The sequence below is a fragment of the Ambystoma mexicanum genome, unplaced genomic scaffold (assembly GCF_040938575.1).
Source record: "Ambystoma mexicanum isolate Mex_15411 unplaced genomic scaffold, UKY_AmexF1_1 Mex_scaf10, whole genome shotgun sequence".
NCBI classification, from domain to species: domain Eukaryota; kingdom Metazoa; phylum Chordata; class Amphibia; order Caudata; family Ambystomatidae; genus Ambystoma; species Ambystoma mexicanum.
This window is the reverse complement of record NW_027182325.1, coordinates 320,001-332,500: the sequence shown is the minus strand read 5'-3', so window position 1 is coordinate 332,500 and position 12,500 is coordinate 320,001. Positions and strand designations below refer to the sequence as shown.

The window sequence follows — 12,500 nt, the reverse complement described above, 5'->3', positions numbered from 1 at the left end:
GATAACTTTAATTCATCCATCCTGTGTCTGTTGCAGGGAGGTGGAGAGAACAATCAACACAATAATGGTTTTCTTTCATGCCTCTTGAAGGACTCAATATTCTCTGTACTGCATTACATGTGAAAGTCGATTTATTACCCATGAACACACTACCTGTATGCTAATTCTATGTAAAAAGGTAGCTCCAGCCCTCATGATGTTGTCCAACATTTCCGCTATAAAACGGGATACAATTATTTTGGAAACATACCAAATTTGAAAAATAATTGAGAAGTTGCGCAATTACTAATCATGGAGCACAAAAAAGCCTACAGCACCTGGTATTCCCAGGCAGTCTCCCATCCAGGTACTAACTAGGCCTGACCCTGCTTAGTTTCCGAGATCGGGCACATTCAGTGTGGTGTGGCCGTAGGCTCTGGGCCTAGTGAGTTTTGTACTTTTAAGCATCTAGTCGGCTAGACCTTGCAGTTTTGAAAGGCAATTGAGAAATGGCTCACTTCCTGAACTTGGAGCACAAAAAAGCCTACAGCACCTGGTATTCCCAGGTGGTCTCCCATCCAGGTACTAACTAGGCCCGACACTGCTTAGCTTCCGAGATCAGACGAGATCGGGCGCAATCAGTGTGGTGTGGCCGTAGGCTCTGGGCCTAGTGAGTTTTGTACTTTTAAGCATCTAGTCAGCTAGACCTTGCACTTTTGAAAGGCAATTGAGAAATGGCTCACTTCCTGAACTTGGAGCACAAAAAAGCCTACAGCACCTGGTATTCCCAGGCGGTCTCCCATCCAGGTACTAACGAGGCCCGACACTGCTTAGCTTCCGAGAACAGACGAGATCGGGCGCATTCAGTGTGGTGTGGCCGTAGGCTCTGGTTCTTGTGAGTTTTGTACTTTTAAGCATCTAGTCGGCTAGACCTTGCAGTTTTGAAAGGCAATTGAGAAATGGCTCACTTCCTGAACTTGGAGTACAAAAAAGCCTACAGCACCTGGTATTCCCAGGCGGTCTTCCATCCAGGTACTAACTAGGCCCGACACTGCTTAGCTTCTGAGATCAGACGAGATCAGGCACATTCAGTGTGGTGTGGCCGTAGGCTCTGGGCCTAGTGAGTTTTGTACTTTTAAGCATCTAGTCGGCTAGACCTTGCAGTTTTAAAAGGCAATTGAGAAAGGGCTCACTTCCTGAACTTGGAGCACAAAAAAGCCTACAGCACCTGGTATTCCCAGGCGGTCTCCCATCCAGGTACTAACTAGGCATGACACTGCTTAACTTCCGAGATCAGTCGAGATCGGGTGCATTCAGTGTGGTGTGGCCGTAGGCTCTAGGAATGCTAAGAATATTACTCTTATGCATTTGCATTTAGTAAGCTAAGCCATGCAGCCACTTGCAACATGATACCACGCTCATCGCTCGATCAGGCGAGATATATAAGACTGGTGGGCCCATTCAGGACTCCTATGTCTGGTAGGATAACTTTAATTCATCCATCCTGTGTCTGTTGCAGGGAGGTGGAGAGAACAATCAACACAATAATGGTTTTCTTTCATGCCTCTTGAACGACTCAATATTCTCTGTACTGCATTACATGTGAAAGTCGATTTATTACCCATGAACACACTACCTGTATGCTAATTCTATGTAAAAAGGTAGCTCCAGCCCTCATGATGTTGTCCAACATTTCCGCTATAAAACGGGATACAATTATTTTGGAAACATACCAAATTTGAAAAATAATTGAGAAGTTGCGCAATTACTAATCATGGAGCACAAAAAAGCCTACAGCACCTGGTATTCCCAGGCAGTCTCCCATCCAGGTACTAACTAGGCCTGACCCTGCTTAGCTTCCGAGATCGGGCGCATTCAGTGTGGTGTGGCCGAAGGCTCTGGGCCTAGTGAGTTTTGTACTTTTAAGCATCTAGTCGGCTAGACCTTGCAGTTTTGAAAGGCAATTGTGAAATGGCTCACTTCCTGAACTTGGAGCACAAAAAAGCCTACAGCACCTGGTATTCCCAGGCGGTCTCCCATCCAGGTACTAACGAGGCCCGACACTGCTTAGCTTCCGAGATCAGACGAGATCGGGCGCATTCAGTGTGGTGTGGCCGTAGGCTCTGGTTCTTGTGAGTTTTGTACTTTTAAGCATCTAGTCGGCTAGACCTTGCAGTTTTGAAAGGCAATTGAGAAATGGCTCACTTCCTGAACTTGGAGTACAAAAAAGCCTACAGCACCTGGTATTCCCAGGCGGTCTTCCATCCAGGTACTAACTAGGCCCGACACTGCTTAGCTTCTGAGATCAGACGAGATCAGGCACATTCAGTGTGGTGTGGCCGTAGGCTCTGGGCCTACTGAGTTTTGTACTTTTAAGCATCTAGTCGGCTAGACCTTGCAGTTTTAAAAGGCAATTGAGAAAGGGCTCACTTCCTGAACTTGGAGCACAAAAAAGCCTACAGCACCTGGTATTCCCAGGCGGTCTCCCATCCAGGTACTAACTAGGCCTGACACTGCTTAACTTCCGAGATCAGTCGAGATCGGGTGCATTCAGTGTGGTGTGGCCGTAGGCTCTAGGAATGCTAAGAATATTACTCTTATGCATTTGCATTTAGTAAGCTAAGCCATGCAGCCACTTGCAACATGATACCACGCTCATCGCTCGATCAGGCTCGATCAGGCGAGATATATAAGACTGGTGGGCCCATTCAGGACTCCTATGTCTGGTAGGATAACTTTAATTCATCCATCCTGTGTCTGTTGCAGGGAGGTGGAGAGAACAATCAACACAATAATGGTTTTCTTTCATGCCTCTTGAAGGACTCAATATTCTCTGTACTGCATTACATGTGAAAGTCGATTTATTACCCATGAACACACTACCTGTATGCTAATTCTATGTAAAAAGGTAGCTCCAGCCCTCATGATGTTGTCCAACATTTCCGCTATAAAACGGGATACAATTATTTTGGAAACATACCAAATTTGAAAAATAATTGAGAAGTTGCGCAATTACTAATCATGGAGCACAAAAAAAGCCTACAGCACCTGGTATTCCCAGGCAGTCTCCCATCCAGGTACTAACTAGGCCCGACCCTGCTTAGCTTCCGAGATCGGGGGCATTCAGTGTGGTGTGGCCGTAGGCTCTGGGCCTAGTGAGTTTGTACTTTTAAGCATCTAGTCGGCTAGACCTTGCAGTTTTGAAAGGCAATTGTGAAATGGCTCACTTCCTGAACTTGGAGCACAAAAAAGCCTACAGCACCTGGTATTCCCAGGTGGTCTCCTATCCAGGTACTAACTAGGCCCGACACTGCTTAGCTTCCGAGATCAGACGAGATCGGGCGCATTCAGTGTGGTGTGGCCGTAGGCTCTGGGCTTAGTGAGTTTTGTACTTTTAAGCATCTAGTCGGCTAGACCTTGCAGTTTTGAAAGGCAATTGAGAAATGGCTCACTTCCTGAACTTGGAGCACAAAAAAGCCTACAGCACCTGGTATTCCCAGGTGGTCTCCCATCCAGGTACTAACTAGGCCCGACACTGCTTAGCTTCCGAGATCAGACGAGATCGGGCGCAATCAGTGTGGTGTGGCCGTAGGCTCTGGGCCTAGTGAGTTTTGTACTTTTAAGCATCTAGTCAGCTAGACCTTGCAGTTTTGAAAGGCAATTGAGAAATGGCTCACTTCCTGAACTTGGAGCACAAAAAAGCCTACAGCACCTGGTATTCCCAGGCGGTCTCCCATCCAGGTACTAACGAGGCCCGACACTGCTTAGCTTCCGAGATCAGACGAGATCGGGCGCATTCAGTGTGCTGTGGCCGTAGGCTCTGGTTCTTGTGAGTTTTGTACTTTTAAGCATCTAGTCGGCTAGACCTTGCAGTTTTGAAAGGCAATTGAGAAATGGCTCACTTCCTGAACTTGGAGTACAAAAAAGCCTACAGCACCTGGTATTCCCAGGCGGTCTTCCATCCAGGTACTAACTAGGCCCGACACTGCTTAGCTTCTGAGATCAGACGAGATCAGGCACATTCAGTGTGGTGTGGCCGTAGGCTCTGGGCCTTGTGAGTTTTGTACTTTTAAGCATCTAGTCGGCTAGACCTTGCAGTTTTAAAAGGCAATTGAGAAAGGGCTCACTTCCTGAACTTGGAGCACAAAAAAGCCTACAGCACCTGGTATTCCCAGGCGGTCTCCCATCCAGGTACTAACTAGGCCTGACACTGCTTAACTTCCGAGATCAGTCGAGATCGGGTGCATTCAGTGTGGTGTGGCCGTAGGCTCTAGGAATGCTAAGAATATTACTCTTATGCATTTGCATTTAGTAAGCTAAGCCATGCAGCCACTAGCAACATGATACCACGCTCATCGCTCGATCAGCGCTCGATCAGGCTCGATCAGGCGAGATATATAAGACTGGTGGGCCCATTCAGGACTCCTATGTCTGGTAGGATAACTTTAATTCATCCATCCTGTGTCTGTTGCAGGGAGGTGGAGAGAACAATCAACACAATAATGGTTTTCTTTCATGCCTCTTGAAGGACTCAATATTCTCTGTACTGCATTACATGTGAAAGTCGATTTATTACCCATGAACACACTACCTGTATGCTAATTCTATGTAAAAAGGTAGCTCCAGCCCTCATGATGTTGTCCAACATTTCCGCTATAAAACGGGATACAATTATTTTGGAAACATACCAAATTTGAAAAATAATTGAGAAGTTGCGCAATTACTAATCATGGAGCACAAAAAAAGCCTACAGCACCTGGTATTCCCAGGCAGTCTCCCATCCAGGTACTAACTAGGCCCGACCCTGCTTAGCTTCCGAGATCGGGCGCATTCAGTGTGGTGTGGCCGTAGGCTCTGGGCCTAGTGAGTTTGTACTTTTAAGCATCTAGTCGGCTAGACCTTGCAGTTTTGAAAGGCAATTGTGAAATGGCTCACTTCCTGAACTTGGAGCACAAAAAAGCCTACAGCACCTGGTATTCCCAGGTGGTCTCCCATCCAGGTACTAACTAGGCCCGACACTGCTTAGCTTCCGAGATCAGACGAGATCGGGCGCATTCAGTGTGGTGTGGCCGTAGGCTCTGGGCTTAGTGAGTTTTGTACTTTTAAGCATCTAGTCGGCTAGACCTTGCAGTTTTGAAAGGCAATTGAGAAATGGCTCACTTCCTGAACTTGGAGCACAAAAAAGCCTACAGCACCTGGTATTCCCAGGTGGTCTCCCATCCAGGTACTAACTAGGCCCGACACTGCTTAGCTTCCGAGATCAGACGAGATCGGGCGCAATCAGTGTGGTGTGGCCGTAGGCTCTGGGCCTAGTGAGTTTTGTACTTTTAAGCATCTAGTCAGCTAGACCTTGCAGTTTTGAAAGGCAATTGAGAAATGGCTCACTTCCTGAACTTGGAGCACAAAAAAGCCTACAGCACCTGGTATTCCCAGGCGGTCTCCCATCCAGGTACTAACGAGGCCCGACACTGCTTAGCTTCCGAGATCAGACGAGATCGGGCGCATTCAGTGTGCTGTGGCCGTAGGCTCTGGTTCTTGTGAGTTTTGTACTTTTAAGCATCTAGTCGGCTAGACCTTGCAGTTTTGAAAGGCAATTGAGAAATGGCTCACTTCCTGAACTTGGAGTACAAAAAAGCCTACAGCACCTGGTATTCCCAGGCGGTCTTCCATCCAGGTACTAACTAGGCCCGACACTGCTTAGCTTCTGAGATCAGACGAGATCAGGCACATTCAGTGTGGTGTGGCCGTAGGCTCTGGGCCTAGTGAGTTTTGTACTTTTAAGCATCTAGTCGGCTAGACCTTGCAGTTTTAAAAGGCAATTGAGAAAGGGCTCACTTCCTGAACTTGGAGCACAAAAAAGCCTACAGCACCTGGTATTCCCAGGCGGTCTCCCATCCAGGTACTAACTAGGCCTGACACTGCTTAACTTCCGAGATCAGTCGAGATCGGGTGCATTCAGTGTGGTGTGGCCGTAGGCTCTAGGAATGCTAAGAATATTACTCTTATGCATTTGCATTTAGTAAGCTAAGCCATGCAGCCACTTGCAACATGATACCACGCTCATCGCTCGATCAGGCTCGATCAGGCGAGATATATAAGACTGGTGGGCCCATTCAGGACTCCTATGTCTGGTAGGATAACTTTAATTCATCCATCCTGTGTCTGTTGCAGGGAGGTGGAGAGAACAATCAACACAATAATGGTTTTCTTTCATGCCTCTTGAAGGACTCAATATTCTCTGTACTGCATTACATGTGAAAGTCGATTTATTACCCATGAACACACTACCTGTATGCTAATTCTATGTAAAAAGGTAGCTCCAGCCCTCATGATGTTGTCCAACATTTCCGCTATAAAACGGGATACAATTATTTTGGAAACATACCAAATTTGAAAAATAATTGAGAAGTTGCGCAATTACTAATCATGGAGCACAAAAAAGCCTACAGCACCTGGTATTCCCAGGCAGTCTCCCATCGAGGTACTAACTAGGCCTGACCCTGCTTAGCTTCCGAGATCGGGCGCATTCAGTGTGGTGTGGCCGTAGGCTCTGGGCCTAGTGAGTTTTGTACTTTTAAGCATCTAGTCGGCTAGACCTTGCAGTTTTGAAAGGCAATTGTGAAATGGCTCACTTCCTGAACTTGGAGCACAAAAAAGCCTACAGCACCTGGTATTCCCAGGTGGTCTCCCATCCAGGTACTAACTAGGCCCGACACTGCTTAGCTTCCGAGATCAGACGAGATCGGGCGCAATCAGTGTGGTGTGGCCGTAGGCTCTGGGCCTAGTGAGTTTTGTACTTTTAAGCATCTAGTCAGCTAGACCTTGCAGTTTTGAAAGGCAATTGAGAAATGGCTCACTTCCTGAACTTGGAGCACAAAAAAGCCTACAGCACCTGGTATTCCCAGGCGGTCTCCCATCCAGGTACTAACGAGGCCCGACACTGCTTAGCTTCCGAGATCGGGCGCAATCAGTGTGGTGTGGCCGTAGGCTCTGGGCCTAGTGAGTTTTGTACTTTTAAGCATCTAGTCAGCTAGACCTTGCAATTTTGAAAGGCAATTGAGAAATGGCTCACTTCCTGAACTTGGAGCACAAAAAAGCCTACAGCACCTGGTATTCCCAGGCGGTCTCCCATCCAGGTACTAACGAGGCCCGACACTGCTTAGCTTCCGAGATCAGACGAGATCGGGCGCATTCAGTGTGGTGTGGCCGTAGGCTCTGGTTCTTGTGAGTTTTGTACTTTTAAGCATCTAGTCGGCTAGACCTTGCAGTTTTGAAAGGCAATTGAGAAATGGCTCACTTCCTGAACTTGGAGTACAAAAAAGCCTACAGCACCTGGTATTCCCAGGCGGTCTTCCATCCAGGTACTAACTAGGCCCGACACTGCTTAGCTTCTGAGATCAGACGAGATCAGGCACATTCAGTGTGGTGTGGCCGTAGGCTCTGGGCCTACTGAGTTTTGTACTTTTAAGCATCTAGTCGGCTAGACCTTGCAGTTTTAAAAGGCAATTGAGAAAGGGCTCACTTCCTGAACTTGGAGCACAAAAAAGCCTACAGCACCTGGTATTCCCAGGCGGTCTCCCATCCAGGTACTAACTAGGCCTGACACTGCTTAACTTCCGAGATCAGTCGAGATCGGGTGCATTCAGTGTGGTGTGGCCGTAGGCTCTAGGAATGCTAAGAATATTACTCTTATGCATTTGCATTTAGTAAGCTAAGCCATGCAGCCACTTGCAACATGATACCACGCTCATCGCTCGATCAGGCGAGATATATAAGACTGGTGGGCCCATTCAGGACTCCTATGTCTGGTAGGATAACTTTAATTCATCCATCCTGTGTCTGTTGCAGGGAGGTGGAGAGAACAATCAACACAATAATGGTTTTCTTTCATGCCTCTTGAAGGACTCAATATTCTCTGTACTGCATTACATGTGAAAGTCGATTTATTACCCATGAACACACTACCTGTATGCTAATTCTATGTAAAAAGGTAGCTCCAGCCCTCATGATGTTGTCCAACATTTCCGCTATAAAACGGGATACAATTATTTTGGAAACATACCAAATTTGAAAAATAATTGAGAAGTTGCGCAATTACTAATCATGGAGCACAAAAAAGCCTACAGCACCTGGTATTCCCAGGCAGTCTCCCATCCAGGTACTAACTAGGCCTGACCCTGCTTAGTTTCCGAGATCGGGCACATTCAGTGTGGTGTGGCCGTAGGCTCTGGGCCTAGTGAGTTTTGTACTTTTAAGCATCTAGTCGGCTAGACCTTGCAGTTTTGAAAGGCAATTGAGAAATGGCTCACTTCCTGAACTTGGAGCACAAAAAAGCCTACAGCACCTGGTATTCCCAGGTGGTCTCCCATCCAGGTACTAACTAGGCCCGACACTGCTTAGCTTCCGAGATCAGACGAGATCGGGCGCAATCAGTGTGGTGTGGCCGTAGGCTCTGGGCCTAGTGAGTTTTGTACTTTTAAGCATCTAGTCAGCTAGACCTTGCACTTTTGAAAGGCAATTGAGAAATGGCTCACTTCCTGAACTTGGAGCACAAAAAAGCCTACAGCACCTGGTATTCCCAGGCGGTCTCCCATCCAGGTACTAACGAGGCCCGACACTGCTTAGCTTCCGAGAACAGACGAGATCGGGCGCATTCAGTGTGGTGTGGCCGTAGGCTCTGGTTCTTGTGAGTTTTGTACTTTTAAGCATCTAGTCGGCTAGACCTTGCAGTTTTGAAAGGCAATTGAGAAATGGCTCACTTCCTGAACTTGGAGTACAAAAAAGCCTACAGCACCTGGTATTCCCAGGCGGTCTTCCATCCAGGTACTAACTAGGCCCGACACTGCTTAGCTTCTGAGATCAGACGAGATCAGGCACATTCAGTGTGGTGTGGCCGTAGGCTCTGGGCCTAGTGAGTTTTGTACTTTTAAGCATCTAGTCGGCTAGACCTTGCAGTTTTAAAAGGCAATTGAGAAAGGGCTCACTTCCTGAACTTGGAGCACAAAAAAGCCTACAGCACCTGGTATTCCCAGGCGGTCTCCCATCCAGGTACTAACTAGGCATGACACTGCTTAACTTCCGAGATCAGTCGAGATCGGGTGCATTCAGTGTGGTGTGGCCGTAGGCTCTAGGAATGCTAAGAATATTACTCTTATGCATTTGCATTTAGTAAGCTAAGCCATGCAGCCACTTGCAACATGATACCACGCTCATCGCTCGATCAGGCGAGATATATAAGACTGGTGGGCCCATTCAGGACTCCTATGTCTGGTAGGATAACTTTAATTCATCCATCCTGTGTCTGTTGCAGGGAGGTGGAGAGAACAATCAACACAATAATGGTTTTCTTTCATGCCTCTTGAACGACTCAATATTCTCTGTACTGCATTACATGTGAAAGTCGATTTATTACCCATGAACACACTACCTGTATGCTAATTCTATGTAAAAAGGTAGCTCCAGCCCTCATGATGTTGTCCAACATTTCCGCTATAAAACGGGATACAATTATTTTGGAAACATACCAAATTTGAAAAATAATTGAGAAGTTGCGCAATTACTAATCATGGAGCACAAAAAAGCCTACAGCACCTGGTATTCCCAGGCAGTCTCCCATCCAGGTACTAACTAGGCCTGACCCTGCTTAGCTTCCGAGATCGGGCGCATTCAGTGTGGTGTGGCCGAAGGCTCTGGGCCTAGTGAGTTTTGTACTTTTAAGCATCTAGTCGGCTAGACCTTGCAGTTTTGAAAGGCAATTGTGAAATGGCTCACTTCCTGAACTTGGAGCACAAAAAAGCCTACAGCACCTGGTATTCCCAGGCGGTCTCCCATCCAGGTACTAACGAGGCCCGACACTGCTTAGCTTCCGAGATCAGACGAGATCGGGCGCATTCAGTGTGGTGTGGCCGTAGGCTCTGGTTCTTGTGAGTTTTGTACTTTTAAGCATCTAGTCGGCTAGACCTTGCAGTTTTGAAAGGCAATTGAGAAATGGCTCACTTCCTGAACTTGGAGTACAAAAAAGCCTACAGCACCTGGTATTCCCAGGCGGTCTTCCATCCAGGTACTAACTAGGCCCGACACTGCTTAGCTTCTGAGATCAGACGAGATCAGGCACATTCAGTGTGGTGTGGCCGTAGGCTCTGGGCCTACTGAGTTTTGTACTTTTAAGCATCTAGTCGGCTAGACCTTGCAGTTTTAAAAGGCAATTGAGAAAGGGCTCACTTCCTGAACTTGGAGCACAAAAAAGCCTACAGCACCTGGTATTCCCAGGCGGTCTCCCATCCAGGTACTAACTAGGCCTGACACTGCTTAACTTCCGAGATCAGTCGAGATCGGGTGCATTCAGTGTGGTGTGGCCGTAGGCTCTAGGAATGCTAAGAATATTACTCTTATGCATTTGCATTTAGTAAGCTAAGCCATGCAGCCACTTGCAACATGATACCACGCTCATCGCTCGATCAGGCTCGATCAGGCGAGATATATAAGACTGGTGGGCCCATTCAGGACTCCTATGTCTGGTAGGATAACTTTAATTCATCCATCCTGTGTCTGTTGCAGGGAGGTGGAGAGAACAATCAACACAATAATGGTTTTCTTTCATGCCTCTTGAAGGACTCAATATTCTCTGTACTGCATTACATGTGAAAGTCGATTTATTACCCATGAACACACTACCTGTATGCTAATTCTATGTAAAAAGGTAGCTCCAGCCCTCATGATGTTGTCCAACATTTCCGCTATAAAACGGGATACAATTATTTTGGAAACATACCAAATTTGAAAAATAATTGAGAAGTTGCGCAATTACTAATCATGGAGCACAAAAAAAAGCCTACAGCACCTGGTATTCCCAGGCAGTCTCCCATCCAGGTACTAACTAGGCCCGACCCTGCTTAGCTTCCGAGATCGGGGGCATTCAGTGTGGTGTGGCCGTAGGCTCTGGGCCTAGTGAGTTTGTACTTTTAAGCATCTAGTCGGCTAGACCTTGCAGTTTTGAAAGGCAATTGTGAAATGGCTCACTTCCTGAACTTGGAGCACAAAAAAGCCTACAGCACCTGGTATTCCCAGGTGGTCTCCTATCCAGGTACTAACTAGGCCCGACACTGCTTAGCTTCCGAGATCAGACGAGATCGGGCGCATTCAGTGTGGTGTGGCCGTAGGCTCTGGGCTTAGTGAGTTTTGTACTTTTAAGCATCTAGTCGGCTAGACCTTGCAGTTTTGAAAGGCAATTGAGAAATGGCTCACTTCCTGAACTTGGAGCACAAAAAAGCCTACAGCACCTGGTATTCCCAGGTGGTCTCCCATCCAGGTACTAACTAGGCCCGACACTGCTTAGCTTCCGAGATCAGACGAGATCGGGCGCAATCAGTGTGGTGTGGCCGTAGGCTCTGGGCCTAGTGAGTTTTGTACTTTTAAGCATCTAGTCAGCTAGACCTTGCAGTTTTGAAAGGCAATTGAGAAATGGCTCACTTCCTGAACTTGGAGCACAAAAAAGCCTACAGCACCTGGTATTCCCAGGCGGTCTCCCATCCAGGTACTAACGAGGCCCGACACTGCTTAGCTTCCGAGATCAGACGAGATCGGGCGCATTCAGTGTGCTGTGGCCGTAGGCTCTGGTTCTTGTGAGTTTTGTACTTTTAAGCATCTAGTCGGCTAGACCTTGCAGTTTTGAAAGGCAATTGAGAAATGGCTCACTTCCTGAACTTGGAGTACAAAAAAGCCTACAGCACCTGGTATTCCCAGGCGGTCTTCCATCCAGGTACTAACTAGGCCCGACACTGCTTAGCTTCTGAGATCAGACGAGATCAGGCACATTCAGTGTGGTGTGGCCGTAGGCTCTGGGCCTTGTGAGTTTTGTACTTTTAAGCATCTAGTCGGCTAGACCTTGCAGTTTTAAAAGGCAATTGAGAAAGGGCTCACTTCCTGAACTTGGAGCACAAAAAAGCCTACAGCACCTGGTATTCCCAGGCGGTCTCCCATCCAGGTACTAACTAGGCCTGACACTGCTTAACTTCCGAGATCAGTCGAGATCGGGTGCATTCAGTGTGGTGTGGCCGTAGGCTCTAGGAATGCTAAGAATATTACTCTTATGCATTTGCATTTAGTAAGCTAAGCCATGCAGCCACTAGCAACATGATACCACGCTCATCGCTCGATCAGCGCTCGATCAGGCTCGATCAGGCGAGATATATAAGACTGGTGGGCCCATTCAGGACTCCTATGTCTGGTAGGATAACTTTAATTCATCCATCCTGTGTCTGTTGCAGGGAGGTGGAGAGAACAATCAACACAATAATGGTTTTCTTTCATGCCTCTTGAAGGACTCAATATTCTCTGTACTGCATTACATGTGAAAGTCGATTTATTACCCATGAACACACTACCTGTATGCTAATTCTATGTAAAAAGGTAGCTCCAGCCCTCATGATGTTGTCCAACATTTCCGCTATAAAACGGGATACAATTATTTTGGAAACATACCAAATTTGAAAAATAATTGAGAAGTTGCGCAATTACTAATC

The 12,500-nt window shown here is 47.1% G+C and overlaps 33 non-coding genes and 9 pseudogenes across 33 annotated transcripts; all 42 read right to left on the bottom strand.

Moving 5' to 3' along the window:
* Window positions 1–305: 305 nt before the first annotated feature.
* LOC138545798 (5S ribosomal RNA) lies at window positions 306–414 on the bottom strand (annotated as a pseudogene).
* A 106-nt stretch (window positions 415–520) lies between these two features.
* Window positions 521–639, bottom strand: LOC138547398 (5S ribosomal RNA). Its single transcript, XR_011291238.1, has one exon. It is a non-coding gene; the product is annotated as a 5S ribosomal RNA (ribosomal RNA).
* Window positions 640–745: 106 nt separating this feature from the next.
* On the bottom strand, window positions 746–864 carry LOC138540937 (5S ribosomal RNA). Its single transcript, XR_011288960.1, has one exon. It is a non-coding gene; the product is annotated as a 5S ribosomal RNA (ribosomal RNA).
* Window positions 865–970: 106 nt separating this feature from the next.
* LOC138539361 (5S ribosomal RNA) lies at window positions 971–1,089 on the bottom strand. Its single transcript, XR_011287430.1, has one exon. It is a non-coding gene; the product is annotated as a 5S ribosomal RNA (ribosomal RNA).
* Window positions 1,090–1,195: 106 nt separating this feature from the next.
* LOC138542416 (5S ribosomal RNA) lies at window positions 1,196–1,314 on the bottom strand. Its single transcript, XR_011290398.1, has one exon. It is a non-coding gene; the product is annotated as a 5S ribosomal RNA (ribosomal RNA).
* Window positions 1,315–1,767: 453 nt separating this feature from the next.
* On the bottom strand, window positions 1,768–1,876 carry LOC138546753 (5S ribosomal RNA; annotated as a pseudogene).
* A 106-nt stretch (window positions 1,877–1,982) lies between these two features.
* Window positions 1,983–2,101, bottom strand: LOC138549703 (5S ribosomal RNA). The gene has a single exon (XR_011293478.1). It is a non-coding gene; the product is annotated as a 5S ribosomal RNA (ribosomal RNA).
* Window positions 2,102–2,207: 106 nt separating this feature from the next.
* On the bottom strand, window positions 2,208–2,326 carry LOC138539360 (5S ribosomal RNA). Its single transcript, XR_011287429.1, has one exon. It is a non-coding gene; the product is annotated as a 5S ribosomal RNA (ribosomal RNA).
* A 106-nt stretch (window positions 2,327–2,432) lies between these two features.
* LOC138538125 (5S ribosomal RNA) lies at window positions 2,433–2,551 on the bottom strand. The gene has a single exon (XR_011286236.1). It is a non-coding gene; the product is annotated as a 5S ribosomal RNA (ribosomal RNA).
* A 464-nt stretch (window positions 2,552–3,015) lies between these two features.
* Window positions 3,016–3,124, bottom strand: LOC138544062 (5S ribosomal RNA; annotated as a pseudogene).
* A 105-nt stretch (window positions 3,125–3,229) lies between these two features.
* On the bottom strand, window positions 3,230–3,348 carry LOC138551209 (5S ribosomal RNA). Its single transcript, XR_011294938.1, has one exon. It is a non-coding gene; the product is annotated as a 5S ribosomal RNA (ribosomal RNA).
* Window positions 3,349–3,454: 106 nt separating this feature from the next.
* Window positions 3,455–3,573, bottom strand: LOC138547397 (5S ribosomal RNA). The gene has a single exon (XR_011291237.1). It is a non-coding gene; the product is annotated as a 5S ribosomal RNA (ribosomal RNA).
* A 106-nt stretch (window positions 3,574–3,679) lies between these two features.
* On the bottom strand, window positions 3,680–3,798 carry LOC138541489 (5S ribosomal RNA). The gene has a single exon (XR_011289495.1). It is a non-coding gene; the product is annotated as a 5S ribosomal RNA (ribosomal RNA).
* Window positions 3,799–3,904: 106 nt separating this feature from the next.
* Window positions 3,905–4,023, bottom strand: LOC138539359 (5S ribosomal RNA). Its single transcript, XR_011287428.1, has one exon. It is a non-coding gene; the product is annotated as a 5S ribosomal RNA (ribosomal RNA).
* A 106-nt stretch (window positions 4,024–4,129) lies between these two features.
* Window positions 4,130–4,248, bottom strand: LOC138538124 (5S ribosomal RNA). Its single transcript, XR_011286235.1, has one exon. It is a non-coding gene; the product is annotated as a 5S ribosomal RNA (ribosomal RNA).
* Window positions 4,249–4,723: 475 nt separating this feature from the next.
* Window positions 4,724–4,832, bottom strand: LOC138543238 (5S ribosomal RNA; annotated as a pseudogene).
* Window positions 4,833–4,937: 105 nt separating this feature from the next.
* Window positions 4,938–5,056, bottom strand: LOC138543239 (5S ribosomal RNA). Its single transcript, XR_011290587.1, has one exon. It is a non-coding gene; the product is annotated as a 5S ribosomal RNA (ribosomal RNA).
* Window positions 5,057–5,162: 106 nt separating this feature from the next.
* On the bottom strand, window positions 5,163–5,281 carry LOC138547396 (5S ribosomal RNA). Its single transcript, XR_011291236.1, has one exon. It is a non-coding gene; the product is annotated as a 5S ribosomal RNA (ribosomal RNA).
* Window positions 5,282–5,387: 106 nt separating this feature from the next.
* Window positions 5,388–5,506, bottom strand: LOC138541488 (5S ribosomal RNA). Its single transcript, XR_011289494.1, has one exon. It is a non-coding gene; the product is annotated as a 5S ribosomal RNA (ribosomal RNA).
* Window positions 5,507–5,612: 106 nt separating this feature from the next.
* LOC138539358 (5S ribosomal RNA) lies at window positions 5,613–5,731 on the bottom strand. The gene has a single exon (XR_011287427.1). It is a non-coding gene; the product is annotated as a 5S ribosomal RNA (ribosomal RNA).
* A 106-nt stretch (window positions 5,732–5,837) lies between these two features.
* On the bottom strand, window positions 5,838–5,956 carry LOC138538123 (5S ribosomal RNA). The gene has a single exon (XR_011286234.1). It is a non-coding gene; the product is annotated as a 5S ribosomal RNA (ribosomal RNA).
* Window positions 5,957–6,419: 463 nt separating this feature from the next.
* On the bottom strand, window positions 6,420–6,528 carry LOC138545687 (5S ribosomal RNA; annotated as a pseudogene).
* A 106-nt stretch (window positions 6,529–6,634) lies between these two features.
* On the bottom strand, window positions 6,635–6,753 carry LOC138547394 (5S ribosomal RNA). Its single transcript, XR_011291234.1, has one exon. It is a non-coding gene; the product is annotated as a 5S ribosomal RNA (ribosomal RNA).
* A 106-nt stretch (window positions 6,754–6,859) lies between these two features.
* LOC138542969 (5S ribosomal RNA) lies at window positions 6,860–6,968 on the bottom strand (annotated as a pseudogene).
* Window positions 6,969–7,074: 106 nt separating this feature from the next.
* Window positions 7,075–7,193, bottom strand: LOC138549702 (5S ribosomal RNA). Its single transcript, XR_011293476.1, has one exon. It is a non-coding gene; the product is annotated as a 5S ribosomal RNA (ribosomal RNA).
* A 106-nt stretch (window positions 7,194–7,299) lies between these two features.
* Window positions 7,300–7,418, bottom strand: LOC138539356 (5S ribosomal RNA). Its single transcript, XR_011287425.1, has one exon. It is a non-coding gene; the product is annotated as a 5S ribosomal RNA (ribosomal RNA).
* A 106-nt stretch (window positions 7,419–7,524) lies between these two features.
* LOC138538122 (5S ribosomal RNA) lies at window positions 7,525–7,643 on the bottom strand. The gene has a single exon (XR_011286233.1). It is a non-coding gene; the product is annotated as a 5S ribosomal RNA (ribosomal RNA).
* A 453-nt stretch (window positions 7,644–8,096) lies between these two features.
* LOC138545797 (5S ribosomal RNA) lies at window positions 8,097–8,205 on the bottom strand (annotated as a pseudogene).
* Window positions 8,206–8,311: 106 nt separating this feature from the next.
* On the bottom strand, window positions 8,312–8,430 carry LOC138547393 (5S ribosomal RNA). Its single transcript, XR_011291233.1, has one exon. It is a non-coding gene; the product is annotated as a 5S ribosomal RNA (ribosomal RNA).
* A 106-nt stretch (window positions 8,431–8,536) lies between these two features.
* Window positions 8,537–8,655, bottom strand: LOC138540936 (5S ribosomal RNA). The gene has a single exon (XR_011288959.1). It is a non-coding gene; the product is annotated as a 5S ribosomal RNA (ribosomal RNA).
* Window positions 8,656–8,761: 106 nt separating this feature from the next.
* LOC138539355 (5S ribosomal RNA) lies at window positions 8,762–8,880 on the bottom strand. Its single transcript, XR_011287424.1, has one exon. It is a non-coding gene; the product is annotated as a 5S ribosomal RNA (ribosomal RNA).
* A 106-nt stretch (window positions 8,881–8,986) lies between these two features.
* On the bottom strand, window positions 8,987–9,105 carry LOC138542415 (5S ribosomal RNA). Its single transcript, XR_011290397.1, has one exon. It is a non-coding gene; the product is annotated as a 5S ribosomal RNA (ribosomal RNA).
* A 453-nt stretch (window positions 9,106–9,558) lies between these two features.
* On the bottom strand, window positions 9,559–9,667 carry LOC138546752 (5S ribosomal RNA; annotated as a pseudogene).
* A 106-nt stretch (window positions 9,668–9,773) lies between these two features.
* LOC138549701 (5S ribosomal RNA) lies at window positions 9,774–9,892 on the bottom strand. The gene has a single exon (XR_011293475.1). It is a non-coding gene; the product is annotated as a 5S ribosomal RNA (ribosomal RNA).
* Window positions 9,893–9,998: 106 nt separating this feature from the next.
* Window positions 9,999–10,117, bottom strand: LOC138539354 (5S ribosomal RNA). Its single transcript, XR_011287423.1, has one exon. It is a non-coding gene; the product is annotated as a 5S ribosomal RNA (ribosomal RNA).
* Window positions 10,118–10,223: 106 nt separating this feature from the next.
* On the bottom strand, window positions 10,224–10,342 carry LOC138538121 (5S ribosomal RNA). The gene has a single exon (XR_011286232.1). It is a non-coding gene; the product is annotated as a 5S ribosomal RNA (ribosomal RNA).
* A 465-nt stretch (window positions 10,343–10,807) lies between these two features.
* On the bottom strand, window positions 10,808–10,916 carry LOC138544061 (5S ribosomal RNA; annotated as a pseudogene).
* Window positions 10,917–11,021: 105 nt separating this feature from the next.
* LOC138551208 (5S ribosomal RNA) lies at window positions 11,022–11,140 on the bottom strand. Its single transcript, XR_011294937.1, has one exon. It is a non-coding gene; the product is annotated as a 5S ribosomal RNA (ribosomal RNA).
* Window positions 11,141–11,246: 106 nt separating this feature from the next.
* On the bottom strand, window positions 11,247–11,365 carry LOC138547392 (5S ribosomal RNA). Its single transcript, XR_011291232.1, has one exon. It is a non-coding gene; the product is annotated as a 5S ribosomal RNA (ribosomal RNA).
* A 106-nt stretch (window positions 11,366–11,471) lies between these two features.
* LOC138541487 (5S ribosomal RNA) lies at window positions 11,472–11,590 on the bottom strand. The gene has a single exon (XR_011289493.1). It is a non-coding gene; the product is annotated as a 5S ribosomal RNA (ribosomal RNA).
* Window positions 11,591–11,696: 106 nt separating this feature from the next.
* On the bottom strand, window positions 11,697–11,815 carry LOC138539353 (5S ribosomal RNA). Its single transcript, XR_011287422.1, has one exon. It is a non-coding gene; the product is annotated as a 5S ribosomal RNA (ribosomal RNA).
* Window positions 11,816–11,921: 106 nt separating this feature from the next.
* Window positions 11,922–12,040, bottom strand: LOC138538119 (5S ribosomal RNA). Its single transcript, XR_011286230.1, has one exon. It is a non-coding gene; the product is annotated as a 5S ribosomal RNA (ribosomal RNA).
* Between the last annotated feature and the right edge of the window lie 460 nt (window positions 12,041–12,500).